The sequence below is a fragment of the Balaenoptera ricei genome, chromosome 11 (genome assembly GCF_028023285.1).
Source record: "Balaenoptera ricei isolate mBalRic1 chromosome 11, mBalRic1.hap2, whole genome shotgun sequence".
Taxonomy (NCBI): Eukaryota; Metazoa; Chordata; class Mammalia; order Artiodactyla; family Balaenopteridae; genus Balaenoptera; species Balaenoptera ricei.
This window is the reverse complement of record NC_082649.1, coordinates 17,870,933-17,887,486: the sequence shown is the minus strand read 5'-3', so window position 1 is coordinate 17,887,486 and position 16,554 is coordinate 17,870,933. Positions and strand designations below refer to the sequence as shown.

General features: G+C 41.0%; 1 non-coding gene across 1 annotated transcript; it reads left to right on the top strand.

Moving 5' to 3' along the window:
* The first annotated feature begins 7,940 nt into the window (after nt 1-7,940).
* On the top strand, nt 7,941-8,012 carry TRNAK-UUU (transfer RNA lysine (anticodon UUU)). The gene has a single exon. It is a non-coding gene; the product is annotated as a tRNA-Lys (tRNA).
* Nucleotides 8,013-16,554: the final 8,542 nt, after the last annotated feature.

Genomic DNA, 16,554 nt, shown 5'->3' with positions numbered 1-16,554 from the left:
CAAGGGGTCCTTGTGGTAATGAAACTGCTCTGTATCTTGACGGTGGTTGTAAATACAAAAACCTGCACATGATAAAATTGTGTTTAACTAATATACACAATGACATGTAAAATTCCGTAAGTCTGAATAAGATAATGGACATGTGTAAAAGTCAATTTCCCGTTTGTGGTACTGTATTATAGTCTGTAAGATATTACCATCAGGGGACATTAGGTAAAGAGTTATCTCCTGCAACTGCACGTGAACGTACAATGCTCAATATAAAGTTTTGTTTGTTTTTTTAAAGTAAAAAACAAAACTGGGGTGAATGGCTATATTAATAGGCAAAGTAAACTTCAGAGCAAAGAGAATTACCAGGGATAAAGAGGGGATACTGCATAATGATAAAAGAACTTAAGACCTAATAATCGTATGTATATGCACCCAACAAGAGTCCAAAATACACAAAGCAAAACTAACCAAAAAAAGTAAATCCACAGTTATAGTTGGACACTTCAACACACCCCTCTCATTAATAGTTAAAACTAGTTGACAGAACATCAGCAAGGGCAGCAAAGAACTGAGTAACATAGCAATTGGATCCAGTTGACATATATAGAATACCCCCATGCAACACCAGCAAAATACATTCTTCTCAAGAGTAAATGAAACATTGAACAAGATAAACCTTAACTTGGACCTTTAAAAAAACTTAACTTATGTTAAAAGACTGCAGTCATACAGTGCATATTCTCAGACCATAATGCAATTAAACTAGAAATTGTTAACAGGAAAATTTCCAAATATTTGAAATGAAAACTCAATATGTAAACTCTTAAGCTAGTTTCATTTATATGTGTTATTATAAAACTTGAAAAATTTTAGATTATATCCAATTAAGTCTATTGGGCATTAAAAAAAAAATCAGAAGAGAATTAAGTGTCTGGAATCAGTCATTTGTAAATCACAAGTCAGACATAGTCTATGCCCACTTGTAATACTGTCAATATTGGTATGGAACATTAAGGAACCATTTGAGCCATACTCTAGAACTGCAAGGTCACACCAAATAAGAGACTACTCCTTCATTAGCTGGTTATAAGTCACTAAAAAAAAAACTGTATATTGTCAAAATGGTCCCTTTCACCTTAGTTTTCTGCTAATCATCTTGCAATTTGTTATTAACAGCAATATTCATTTAAGGAGTCAATGCTCTAAAACATAACTACATCAAGACTGAGATTCTATATTCTTGATCTGATCCAGTTTATCTAGCCTCCTCCTACCCTTAGGTAAGTTTAGACATGCAATGATTGAAAAAAATCTCAGTTCCTGAAATGTGAATGACTCAGACACTTGAGACATTTAGGAGACTTTCTCATCTAGAGGAAATAAAGTTTGACTTAATGAAAACATAGGTCAGGGTTGAGATACTCTGTCACATGTGTCAAGTGAAGGAGGAGTTGGTTATGGCATATTTTAATATTTTAAGTGTGTATTATGTCAGTGTTGCTGAATTTTCTAATTTCAAATCACACTCTCATCTCCAACAGTAGCAATGTAGTTATTTTCAAGGCAAAAGGAAAATATGCCAGAAAGTAATAGCTTGAATACAATTAATAGACATAAAATATGCATTTTTATTATGATCCACATTAAAAAAATGAAGTAACACTCATAGCCTCCATCCTCATCTTACATTCATTCAATATATTTATTGACTAGCTGTTGGGTGCCATACATGAGGCAGTCACTGCTCTCAAGAAATACCTAGTTCAGTGGGCAAACGTAAACAATTACAATTTAATATGATATTTGCTATAACAAAGGTGCCACAGATAAAGGGATATTGACAGGCTTCACAGAGAAGACCTTTGGCTGGGCTTTTGAGTAGGTAGGACAGTCTTCAAGAGGAAGTGAAAAGAGGAGATGAACCTAGAGAAGGATGGGTCCATGCACAGACAACATGAAAGAGCATTATTCCTCAGTAACACTAGAACTCAGGGCACTTTAAACACAGGATGAGGTGGGGTAGGATGGGAAGAAGACTTCGACCATTTTGGGAAGGGTCTTACACACCCCGGAGGATTAAGGGAAAAGAAGTGATCACAAGTTTCCTCAAAAAATGAACTCCGGAGATGGGTAGCATCTACTGTTGCTGTCCAGCAAGAAATGATGAAAGACTGAACTAAAACAGTAGTCATGGAAATAGAGAGGGGAAGACAGAGTCCAAGGATGTCCAGCAGATAAAACAGAAAAGACTTAGTGACCAAATTGACTATGAGGAAGGAGTCCCACCCAGCTTCTAACACAGACACATCCTAAAAAGAGAACACAAGAGAAAAAAAAAAAAAAAATGGGTAGAAGAGAATAATAAATTATTCTTGAACATGTTTGTGCTCAATGTGATGTACCACCTAGATAACTAGATGGAGAATTGCTGCAGTTCTGTGCAAACAGGAATGTGGGTTTCAGGAGTCCAGAGGCTGGAAGCAAAGGTTTAGGAGTCAGTGACTGATGAGTTGAAGTCTCTGGGGATAGATGAAATCAAACATGGAAAATATATTCTTATCATATTATAATAAATGCTTCCTTGGCAAAGGAGCACTGATTGAAAACTGATTTAAAGTTTTACGACACATCAAGTTTCCTTTGCTTCAAAAAGTTTGTAAACCACTCTTCGAAAATGATCATCATGAAGCCAATAATGAGGCAATGTTCTACCATCAACACTGAACTCTACTTCTGCAAGGGAATTAGAAACAGGTCTGCCTCCTGCCCACTCCAGCCCGGGCAGGGTTCCAACAGCTGATGAAACAGAACCTACAGTCCAGCAGGTACTCTTCTACCAAAGTTTTAATCAAAACCCCAAAGCTAGAAGATTTCCACCCCTCACTCATAGGGAACACTTCTTTCCTCTATTCCCCACCCACAACAGCCTTGTCCTCTTCCTCTGCTTTTTTTTTTTTTTCTGAATGTATCTGTAGGCCACAAACAGGCTATTAACTCCTTTTGGAGCAGGTGGTTTAAGGACAAAATACAGTGTATTATATCAGAAATAAACATGGTAAGGAGAAATCATACTGCTTTTGATTTCTGTGAAAAAGTAGCTGATGGGTCAGAGCTAGAAAGGGCAACAGGAATTACAAAGTCCCAGCAAATTGAAGGTTTCCATGCTTACGATTATTTGGGGGCATCTAAGTCCAACTAGCTTAACCTCTAACTGTGCAAAACCCCTGGCAGGAGGATTGAAGTAGAGGGAAAGAGTACAGGAAGACTCCCCCAAATTTTAGCTGCTCAAGAGCCAATGTGAGGTATGAGAGGCACCTGGAGAAGGCTCCAGAAAAGTATTCAAACCCGCTGTCGGAATCCAGAAGCGCCTGGAGTTACTGGAACTGGCGTTAGCAGCAGCCTTCTTAGCAGAAATGGTTGATAGCAAAGTATGGTACAAGACCCTGAGGGGCCAGGAAATAGAAAAGATCAAAGGGTCTGGGAGCCCCAAATACCCCAGGGTGACCTGAGCTGTGCAACTTCATTTATGCACTAAGCGAAGTGATCCGGCACAGCACCGCCGTCCTGGCAGGACTGACGTACTCAGAGAGCAAGACCACCACCTGAAGACTTTTGCTCACATCTAACATACAATTCAATAAAATGTTTTAAGATTCTGTGAGGGCTCTCATTATCAGAGAGAAATGGCTAGAAATACGGAAATATGAACTGCTGGTGTCTATCTGGTTAGGCCTGGTTCAGGGGCTCAGAAGTTGCTCTGGGGGGCTTTCCTGACTTGCCCTAAGCCTTTCCTGACTGCTCTGTGATAAAGATGATTGAAACATATATTGTGTCCAGACACTTCCTTGCAAGGAAATAAACAAGAGGACAATACCTCACTCATCAGAAACCGGCAGACATACCTACAGGGTATGCAAAGTGAGCCAGCATTCTGTTTTGCATTTTGAAAAGGAAAAACAGTTCAGTGCAGATCTACTGAGAAAAGAAAAAACTGCCAGAAACACCCAAGATGATGTCATACCAGCTGCTAGCTTCAGGTCAACTGCAGTGTGACAGGAAGCTTGACCAGAGCCAAGCGTAGCCAGTGTCCCCTCCCCTGGACCAATCGACAGACTTCTAATGCCCTGCAGAAATAACACTCTCCACTCTGGACAGTGAAGTAGTAATCTGTGTATCCAACTCTGGCATTTCAAAAGCTAAGCCCAGAATATACATGGCAATACCCATTCTGCAAATTACTGTACAGTTCAGAGGGTGCCCTAAGACATCATTTAAGCGCTTTCAAATAAAAAAAGTTAAATTCTTCTTAACCATTCGTTTCCATCACTGCCAACCCCAATCGTACCCAGTAATAAAAACTGAAGCCAGCGATAGCTGTACCCCTGCCTGAATAGTGAGCAGCAATCAAGGTACGTGTGATCAACAGGAAAGGCAGAAATCTGTTAAAGCTGGATATTGTTTCTGCTTAATACCGACTCTTAACCCATCCAATTCACATCTACTTCTGTGCACAAAGCTCTTGAGTAAGATGCTGTGCGTGTGTGTTGGCGGAGGATCGGGGGTCTTACCATCACCACTATCACCACCGCAACAAAAACTATACATTTCTGCCCTCTCGCAGGCCACAGCCATCTTTTCTTGGGAATTTTTGCTGATGTATTTACTGTTTCTCCTCTGCCCTCCTAAAACGATCCCCATGTAATAAGTATCGTTTCAATAAAAGAAGAACAAGAGGAGGTCAAGGCCGTTCAGACTTCTGAAGGCCCTGGTGATAGAAGACAGAGTGAATTTATGGCCCTGGTCAAGTGTTGTTATCTTCCCAGGGGAGAAAGATATTTGTGACTACAAGACAGATACTAGAAAGAATGCAGCCTCTCTAACTTGTTATCATTTGTAAATTCCCTGCCTCATTTGATAACAAATGTCACTTTTCCTTCAGTGCCATTGGAAAAAAAAAAAAAAAAAAATCACTGCGATAACAAAGGTGCCATTATTTCTGGTAGCATTTTCCTGGGTCCTGTTAATAATCACACTTGCAGTCAACTAATGCCCTAGGTTCTCACATCACTAAATAAATATTGCCTGGTGGCAAATATTAGTACCCCCAACTCTGCATTCCAAAGAAGTCATGAAACCTGTCGGAAAGGTCAGATCTCAGTGAATAAGGCCAAAGCAAAACTAAAGTTTAAAAATCTCCTACTACCACTACTTTCTAGTTTCAACAAATTCCTGTGTCTCTGGCTCTCAGTGCAATTTCCTACCAGACACATCAGTGGACACTGTAACCCCATTATATTTGGCATTACAGAGGTGAATAGTAGAAGTTCACAAAAACAGAGTCCTAGAAGTGACTTCTGGGTCAGGGACTCTTAACATTTGTTAAATACAGGGGTGCATGAATGTACATACAGTTTTCTCAGGAAAATGTCCCTTGTTTTCTTAAATTCAAGGACTCTTACTACTCTCCCCATTTTAGAATCACTGGGAGCAAATGCGTCATTCTCAATTCTTGCTGTGCATCAGAAGAATCTCTGGGGAACTTTCATATAAAATATATATTCCTTGGGCTTCCCTGGTGGCGCAGTGATTAGGAATCCGCCTGCCAATGCAGGCGACACGGGTTTGAGCCCTGGTCCGGGAAGATCCCACATGCCGCGGAGCAACTAAGCCCGTGCGCCACAATTACTGAGCCTGCGCTCTAGAGCCCGCGAGCCACAACTACTGAGCCCGCGTGCTGCAACTACTGAAGCCCACGCGCCTAGAGCCCATGCTCTGCAACAAGAGAAGCCACCAAAATGAGAAGCCCACGCACCGCAAAATGAAGAGTAGCCCCCGCTCGCCGCAACTAGACAAAGCCCGCGAGCAGCAACGAAGACCCAACACAGCCAAAAATAAATAAATTTTAAAAAGTTAACTTACATTTGCATAAAGATAAGTAAATATAACAGAAGAATCATATTTATAGGGATTAAACCATAGTGGGTAGTTGATTATCATAAATACACTGTGGAAAAAAATATAGTCAAGGTTGGCTGACCCTTTTATCAACAGGGGGAGAAGTTCCTGACTGTCAAAACTGTAGCTCACCACAATTTGTTATACTTTCCTTTCTAGCTATATTATTTTATTTTTAATTATCAAAACCAAGAACTAGAGCATGATTGCCACCATGAAGGAGTATAAACAGCCAAAGCATCTCATTTGCTTCAGGAAGGTATTTACATACCCCAAAGCAGATAGGATAGGCCAATTAATAGATTAAGGAACATACATTTATCCTAAGAGAAGGACTTTTAAAATGCAAGTCAAGTTGAAGGGAAGAAAGAGAAAGAAGAAGGTGACTTTTCCTTTGTTAAATCTCACAATAAATTTACCCCCCGATTCAGCAAGTGCTTTTCAGTGGCTTCACAGTAGCTGAGATAATGATATGACTGCCCTCTTGATGTATGAGTCCCCATTGAGCAAAGTCGGCTGAATCCCAAGGACAGCATTCCAGGGCGCTGAAAAGAATTCTTTCAGTACACACCCACTGTGCGACTTGGTTCGGGCACGATTTCTCTAAAGGACACAGTGTAAAAGCAGGAGTTCACTCTGCTGACAGAAACCCAGGCAGCTACGTAAAAATTGTTAACATTCAAGTGCTATATGTCAAGAACTACTAGAAAATTTCTACACATTACCTCCTGTAAATTATGAATTCTTAAGGACTGGTCTCACCTAATGTTTAACCTCTCATAGAGCCCAGGACAATGTCTTACATATAGTGAAGAATGAATATTTGATGAAACGAAAAATTCCAGAATATCAGTTCCAAAGGATATGAGTACTCCCGGCAGTTAACAGTGCTTCACACAAATTCGTGATGCCACACTCCTGATTTGTGATCACTCTTTTCATACCTGTATCTGTGGTGGAAGCAGAATGTCCTTGTCATGGGCCCACTATATATAGATATTCATAAGTATTTATACATAAATAAATTTATATATATATATGTATTTATCTGTATATATGCACATATAAATATTCATAATATATATAATCTGGAAACGAATGAAGAATAAGCCATCTTCAAAGAAACTACGTTTTACATATTTATCCTTTTTCTGATTCCTCCTGTTAAAATATCAGTTCCACAAAGACAGTAAGTTGTGTCTGCTCACTGCTCTTACCCACATGCCATAGGATAATGCTTAGGAAAGAAGAGTTAGCCCATATTTACTTAATTTCTGTTGTCAAACGAATGAATTAAACGCTAAGTAAAAGCAGAGTACTGTATTAGGTCCTGGAGACAGAGGGAATATAATGCATCATCTTATCTAGTAGAAAGTGCCTCTCAGTCTCATCATTGCTGAACGTGGATATGAGTAGGGCTGGACTGAAGGCTGAACCTGTCTGCTAGAAAACAGGTCTTTTCATTTACGTAATATTAACACTTTATAGATGCCCAATCACATGTATTTGGCAATGAGCATTCTCCAATCCTGTATGCAGTAACATCTTTAGTCCCAGGCAAGAGGGGCCCCTACCCTGGCATGCCCACCTGGAGCCCCAAATACCCTTCGGGGTCACATTCCAGGTACTAGGCCCCTGGCGTTCCCTTTCAAACCCAAGCACACTTATGGGACCTGTGCAGATTTTTCCCCAGATATTCTCTCAAAGGCAACCTTCAATATGCAACCCTGGGCCCAGAGGATGGGGTGTGGCTCCAGCAGGGACATGTGGACTCAGGTGTCCACAGGCATGCATGCTAGGTCCACACTTCACCTCATGCTACCTGGTCAGGTGTGGGACTCTGAAGAATTTGGAAACTCAAAATTCAAACCTAGCCTTCAAGGTTGTTACGAAGGCGTATTTGTCAGAGCAGGAGGATTTCTGAACTTATTTTAACAGTTTTTTAGTTTGATTTGTAAACTTGTAAATATTTAGATATATAGAATGTGAGGAATTCCCTGGTGGTCCAGTGGTTAGGACTTGCACTTTTACTGCCAAGGGCCCAGGTTCGACCCCTGGTCAGGAAACTAAGATCTCTCGAGCCGCCAAAAAAAAAAAAAAAGAATGTGGACCCTGCCTTCGCATTCTAGCCCTGAGTCCCCACAATCAGTAAAGGAAACTGAGGCCCAGCGCCATTAACCAACTACCTAAGGACACTAGACCGGTAACTGGAAGAGCCAGACAGAACTCAGACCCAGCTCTTCATAATCTCAGTGTCAGTTCCTGAGGCAAACCTCCTCCCCTCAACTTCACCTCTTCAAAGCACCTAACCCCCCGGGGGCTCCCAGGAGGCAAAGTGCTGGGTCCACACAGCCCATGTCTCTCCTAACATCCGGGGCTTTCTCCTCAATGCCGCAGGAGCCAAATGCAAGCCATTGTAAATCCAATGGTTGCTCTACATATGCATGCTTGTAGCTACCTGCAGTACAGAGAGAATCTATGCTAGAGGTAAGCAAGCAGTGACACGTGCCTCAGGAACCTCACAAGATGCAGCCTGAGGCTTTTGAATGTACATCTTTTTACAACTCTAAACCCAGAAGTGCATTAGTGTTCTTGCAAAACAGGCTGTGTGGCAGTTTAGAAAGCCCACATATAATACCTTCATAAGACCTGTACTTACGGAGATCCTTTCATCCAAGAAAATTCAAAGTACTTTACAAGCTCAGAGCCATTCATCCAAACACTCCAGGGAGGTATGCAGGTGGCCAGGGTTATACTCTTGACGAAGAAACTGAGGCAGGCTGACAGCCTTAAGTACCGTTCTTTAAAATGGTCTGTGCTTTTTGAAAATGAATGGCCTTAAACATCTATAAAAACATGCCTCCGATACGGTCGGAGAAAGATTTGCACTGTTTTTCTAAAAATTAAACTGAATGTAACAGAATTAAATACCATGTCACAGAAATCTATACCTTGCTGTAGTTCTTTCAACCAAAAGGCCCAAAAATTTATGCTTAGGCCTCTGCAAGGAGCTTATCAAATTTGAGATACTATTGCCTTTCAAAATGCAAATTCCAAATCACAAATTTTAAGACAGAAAATTCAATTCCCCCCACCCCGACCCCGGCCACACACACACCAAATAGAATCAGGCTTTTACACCTTTGGCCAAAAAGCACTTAGCAAAGGTGACTAGCATATTCCCCGTGGTCTACAATGATTTCAAGCCATAGAGATTAGCTTAATTTGCTTTTTAGTGGGAGGTAAATGGCCCCAGGTAAATATGCCTAAAAGTAGTGGAGGAAGAGTCCTTTTATAAATAAGGAAGATTAGCAGTTTAAGAAGAATAAAACAGAAAGTAGCCACTGTAGTTACCTTAATAAAAAACAAAAAGTCTGTGTTGAAAACATCTCTGAAAGTTATGCTCATAACAATAACCAACAACTTAGTGAGAGTTTACTGTAATGCTAACCATTGTTCTTGGTGCTTGTATGTAACCCATTTTATAGATGAGGAAACTGAGGCTCAGAAAAATTGATACCTATAATCTCAAAGACCTTACCGTGGAGTTAGAAAAATCATTCATTCATTAAGCTGAACTACATAGAATCTGAAATTTGGAAATTTACATAAAATTTCCCCTAGGGAGTTCACCTTCTAGTGGAGGAGCACACAGGTAAAACAACTTTCAAATAGGCATGTACAAGACACAAGAGCAATGCAATGCAGGCTGAACTGAGGGGCTGGGGCACGAAATAAAGACTTTGCAGATAGTATTTCAACAGGCAGATACAATAAGGAATTGTAGACTGATGTAAATGGCTCATGCAAATGTACCAAGACTTCAGAGAACTTAATCTGGGGGACATAGGTTGTCTGGCTTTGCTAGAGAATGAGGATGCATGCTGGTAAAAGGTAATCCTGGTCTGGACAGGTATGGATAGATGGGAATTGGATACTGAGTTAATTACTTTTACAACTGTGTGTACCTTATCTCTCCCAACAAGATATAAGTCTCCTTGAGGGAAGAAAACCTTTCCTGGATTCTAGCAGAGTGGTTTATGTCTCCTATTGTTTAATTTAAGGGATTGATTGCTGTTATTTCTTCATCACCGTCATCAGAGCTAATAACACTTAGACAATGGCTTACAGCCGCAACTCTTGGCCTTATATTAACTTATTTAAGCCTTAAACAAACCCAATGAGGTAAATTCCATTGCTATCACCATTTTCCAAACAGAACTGAGGCATAGTGATGTCCTAGAACAAACACCTGCTAAAAGGCACTTTATGGAATTTGTGTCTCCAAAGCATACCCCAAACAGAAGTGCAGAACTGTTACCAGGGATTTCCTTTCTAGGTAATTGCCAACACTCGTCCCTCCCCATCCCAGGCACCCTCTCCCATCGTGAGCAATTGTCACAGACTCCCCAGGAGATGACGGATAAGCTCCTGGACACTATATCTTCTCATCCATCTCACAGTATCTGCCACTCGCCTGCTCAGTCGCACCCAGTGCTATCTGTCAGTGAGAAACAGTGTCAAAGGTGCTAATGCCAAAGTACTAATTTAGCTGCTGAGACACCAATGATGTCACTTCCTAGTAGCCCAAGCCATCTAACTCCTGTGGCTGCCAACTGGATTCCCAGTGGAGTTACTGCTGTCACTTCACATACTCAACAAGGCACAAGATTTTGGTAACATCAGTTCTCTCGAGTTTCTGCTTCCACTTTTAACAGTCAAATCTCCCTAGGTTTCCAACATGATTCCGGGAAGAGTTCAACTGGAAGGTAATCTAAATGATTGTCACCATGCTTTCCTTGAAATCCTCCTTTCCACTAACATATTTTTAAGTTCAGTGTACATAAACATTCCTCCATTCGATTGCAAGTTCCTTTGGACAAGTGTGAGAGGTACATAAATTCTCATAATTTAGATTAAGAAAATAGTAGGCTGGTAGGCATTTGACTGGAATGAACAAAGTATTAATTTTCTACCTCCACCATAAGTTTGTTGAGACTGTACATGTCTCTTCTCTGTTCACTTCTGTTCCTCATTTCCTTGTCTATAAAATGTGTTACTAGCACTAACTCCATAGGGTTTAAGCACTCAGTAACCATTAGTTATCATGAGCATTATTCTCAGATATATACACTTAATATATACTTACTGTTCTGATTGTATAAGGCATCAGCAATGGCTACCTGCCCTTAGTTGAACTGGACAAGAAATATTCAAAGTCTTCCCAAAAAACAAGATTCCTCAATGATGAAGAGAGAGTCCTGGAAACCAAAACACCAGACCTCTAGACCTACCAGGACGAGTGTGAATTTGAAAATATGAGTGAGCACAGAAGGCTAAAGCCATAATACCAGTTACAAATGAAAGTCATGTTTTCCACATGCAATCAAAATTAATCATCAAGGGCTTCCCTGGTGGCGCAGTGGTTGAGAATCTGCCTGCCGATGCAGGGGACACGGGTTCGAGCCCTGGTCTGGGAAGATCCCACATGCCACGGAGCGACTAGGCCCGTGAGCCACAACTACTGAGCCTGCACGTCTGGAGCCTGTGCTCCGCAACGAGAGAGGCCGCGACAGTGAGAGGCCCGCGCACAGCGATGAAGAGTGGCCCCCGCTCGCCGCAACTGGAGAAAGCCCTCGCACAGAAACGAAGACCCAACGCAGCCATAAATAAATAAATAAATAAATAATTTTAAAAAAAAAAAAAAAAAAAAAATTAATCATCAAAAAAGAAAAGATACACATATGCCCATGGATATGAGAAAGTATACAAACTGACCAAAGAGCCACTTCTACTCACCTGATAAATGGCTGAAACACAATCATGGCAACACGCCTTGCATTCTGGTTAACAGGGTGACATAAACCCAGCTAACATCAGACTGTGTGACCTCACCACCCTGGGATGGGAGCCAGAGGTTTCACCTGAGATCTGAGTTATGAGATCTGGAAAGTTTCTCAGTTGCTTTCTTTTAGCAGAACAAAAGGTAGCAAGGACCCAAGGAGGCAAGAAGGTAGAACCAGAAATTGTCCAGACTCCATTACCCTAAGTTACCTGATGATGAGTAAATATTCCTTGTTCCATGGTTTCAATGGAAGGTAAACTACTACTAAAAATATCCGATGTTCGTCATGCTTTTAATCTCTTCCTTTTCTCTTATATCAGAAAGAATTATTCATACTTCCTGACCAAAGGGTATCCCTTTAATATAACCGCAGACAAACCCTATTCCCTTGTTCTATCTTTATACCCTTTTTCTTTCACCCCCCGCCCCCCGCCATCAGACCACTTCAATCCATTAACCATGGCGGAGCCCAGCACCCTATTATAAACCTCCCTCCCAGTATGCCTTAGCGGAAAAGCTGAAATTGCACTGCTTTAAAGCGTTGTCCTGACTCTTACTGGCTGAATGATCTTGGGTAAATATCTTCATCTCTCTGGGCCTCACCTTCTACATCCATAAAATGAAGTTGATCTTCTGCACCCCCATCACCACCGAAATCCTCGCAGTCTTTAGCCCACAGGTTTTCAAGTGTGCACAGGTGCAAAGAATCATGGGAGGCCAGACCCCACTCTTACCATATGAGTGAAAGAGTTCTGTGAAAACATGCTCTTAGGAGTAGGGGCCACATGGAGAAAATATTAAGGCGATTTAATAGGGGGTCAAGGGAGGAACACTTCGTCTTATCCCCCAAGGGGAATTCGAAAGTGTGAGCGCTCACAGCCACAAAGGAGAAGGACCAGCAGGGAGCCCAGTGGTGCCAACTACACCTGAAACCCTCCCTTCTCCCCCAGTATAGAGTATTTCTGTATCCGGTGTAACTGGAAAGGGAGAATTAGGCAGATGAGGTTTTTCTAAGGAACAGGACAGCTTATTAAGTGCTATAAAGCAGGGGACCCCAACCCCCCGGGCCATGGGCCAATACCAGTCCGTGGCCTGTTAGGAATCGAGCTGCACAGCAGGAGGGGAGCGGCAGGCAAGCGAGAGAAGCTTCATCTGTATTTACAGCCACTCCCCATGGCCTGCATTACCCCCTGGGCTCCACCTCCTGTCAGATCAGCGGCGGCATTAGATTCTCATAGGAGCTTGAACCCTACTGTGAACTGCACACGTGAGGGATCTACGTTGCATGCTCCTTATGAGAATCTAACGCCTGATGATCTGAGGTGGAGCTGAGGCAGCGATGCTGGTGCTGGGGAACGGCTGCAAATACAGATTATCATCAGCAGAGAGGTCTGACTGCACAGACACCATATAAATCAATGGCTTGCAGACTCCTATCAAAACCCTATCAGTGAGTGGCAAGTGAAAACAAGCTCAGGGCTCCCACTGATTCTGCACTATGGTGAGTTGTATAATTATTTCATTACATATTACAACGTAATAATAGAAATAAAGTGTACAATAAATGTAATGCACTTGAATCATCCTGAAACCATCCCTCTCACCCCAGTCCGCGGAAAAATTGTCTTCCACGAAACCGGTCCCTGGTGTCAAAAAGTTTGGGGACGGCTGCTATAAAGCATAGGCAGTCAGTTACATCTTATTTGCACTGAATTCAACACCTTTTTACTGGTTCTCTTTAGAAAGATCAAGCTGAAGCCAAAATGTTCCGCTCTTCTCTCTACTCCTCATTCAGTGAGCGTCCCCATGTGTCAATACACAAATTTAAGATCTCCAAAAACAGAGAGGCCCTAATTATGACCACATAGCACTGATGAATTTAATCAGTTAACGTTTCAGGATCTACCCATCAAACATGGGCAGCTCACAATCAATGTAAGAAGTTACTTTGTAAATTGGATTTTTTTTTCCCCTTGAATTTGAGATCTAGAAGCCTGCCTTGCTTGATTTCCCTGGAAATTTTCCAGATTTGTACTTCAGTTTCAACTTTGTGGATTGGGCTTTGTTTCTTAAAGACAATAGTGAATGGTTTTGCTATTGGCTCTTAAATCTGCTTTTAAGAGCAGCTTAGGTATTCTTTGCAAAGAGGCTTCTGTTATTTCCATCATGTTATTTTTTTCTCAATTTTTCTTCTTTCTTCTCCGTTTTAAATCCCCTCTTCTCGGTGGTTTGCCTAAGTGCTCAGGTAATATACATACAAATGCTTCGACAGACAGATGGGTAAGTACCATCTCATGGTGCCCATACTTCTTAGTGAAAAAAGTACCCAAAACAGAGTGCAGTAATTCCAGCCCCTATGGTGCTATAATAGTCCCTGAAGAGGGTAGTTTGCAACTAAAACTATAGCACAATGGATCTATAAATTAAGGCTACTAATATTGCTTGACAATACCATAAAGAAAGTATTCTAATACGCCTCTTCCTAATACACACACTGCATAAAACTGGTAATTTTACTTTAAAACCAGTAGCAAAATAACATTCGTTAAACTGGTTTTACAGAGTGAATGTTATGTTCTCATTTTTTTTTTAATATACGATTTTCATGCTGCCAAATATACTACAGGAGTGTGAACCTCCAAATAGATTTTCTTATGCTGTAGGTCTTATCAGCTTTGTAGGCTAGTCTCTATAGGCACAAGATACCTGAAAGCTTATTAATGAGTAACATTCAAGACATCTTTACTAAAGTGCTAATCACAACTGGATAGCTCCCGTTTAATTCCATGTTTTACTGTTATCCCCATTTTACAGCTTAGAAAATGAAGGCTTTAAGAGAGAGGTTAAATAATTTGTCTGAGGTCACATTTCCAGTAAATGATAGAACCAGGGTTTGAACCTGAGAACTCCGGCTCCAGAGCCCAAGCATTTAGCTACTATACAATACCACCTCAGTAGTGATCCTGGGGTCCATAATTTTACAGGGAAAGAAAAACCACTCACCTACATGTTATTTGCCCTAGAAAACACTTAAGGCCAGACTAACATGGGTCCAATACAGGAAGTTCTGGCTATTGAAATGCCTCGAAGACCCGAGCTTGTAGATTACTTTGCCTATGACATTCTTCCTGCGCAAAATCCAGAAGCAGGGTTATGGCAAAAGGCTCCTCTGAATTACGGGGAGTAGTGAGAGCTCACGGCTGTCTAGCCCTGTCCACCGGCTTTCAGTTATCTGGAGAGAGTGCCTCCCAAGCTGTGCACATGCCAAGAAACGTCAAGGCCATCATTATTTACATCACATGAACCTGAAGGTCAGTTCAAAAGGGTACCAGCTATTTATGGCAATGTTTTAGTCACCCAAGGCAGATGAGAAAAGAAAGAACTTGGAACTGTTCCCATTTTATCTTAATGATCTCTAACATAAGAAGTCTACTGCCAACCCCTAAGACATTCCAAAGTGAAAGGTAAAGTTAGTATTTTTAACATAAAAATATCACTTGTAGTATTCAATTTTCATGAATCTAATGTCACCTACAATAGCAAATCAGAAGATCCCACCACATTAAATAGTGCCTGAAACCTCTGAATGTTAAGCAATTCCAAAGTGATGATATACCTACCTTAGTTCTAGAATGAGTTTTGTTCTAAATGCTGTATCGGGCATGTTTAAAAACCACGGAAATAAACAGAGCCTGTATCTAGGACCACTGGTGATAAAACAAGACCACATGAACATTACCAAATGCCCTGTTCAACTCCTCCTATATTTACTGGCAACTAAAAAATCGCTGGATAAAGTCCTCTCCAAGGCCAGTTCAAACCTTTTGCCCTAGACACACACAGTTGGGAAAGAAACTCTATCCTTCTACCCATCACCTCAAAACTGGAATTAAGTGCATATAAATGAAAATGAAATATTCGAAAAAACCATAGCTAAACTCCCACCAAAATGTTGAATTTGTCATTACGCTCCTAACACTGGCTAATACCTTGACCTTATAAAAAGAACCTGAGTATATATAATTAGGTCACTTAGTTTCTTTGATGTCCCAACAACATCAGAATGTCAAGAAACAAAAAGCATGGAGGAAAGATGTATAAAATTTAACCAAGTGATTTAACTGGATTGACACACTAACCTCTTTAATGGAAGTCTCCTTGAAAAAGTAAAAGACAAATTCAAGACTCTGCTGCTTGCAATAAAGAGGTATGTCCAGAGAGTATCAAAAGTTGTATTCTCCTAGTTGAAATCTCCTGAGTTTTATCTTCCTGTTTTGACAAGAGGTCTCTTGACGAAAGGCCTGCGGTGTTATAAATTATCCCCTTACTCACTCTCCTCAGCTATCCCTGCTGCAACAGGAAGAAAGTAAACCTTGGAGTCCTGCACTTATATCCCTTAATCATACACACACGTGCCCCCCCAAAGCAGTAAATCACTGTCTTTCACTGGATCACCATGATTCACGCCTGAAACGCAGCAGAGAAGACCTGTCCTCAGAAATGCCATACCCAAGAAAGCGATCTTAATACATTATAAATAGTAATACTCAGGCACACCAGTGCTGTTTCTTCTCAAATAGACATCACACCAACAAGTATATCATTCTAACTGAGCCAACCAGCCGTGTTAAAGGCATATTTTTATAGAGCAAAGCTTTCCAAACAGAACATTTCAGGACTCAGTACCCTTTCTAAGCTCTATTAAAACCAAACATCTATATCGTGTTTATCCACCTGGGCATGACTTTAATTAGCAGAATTGG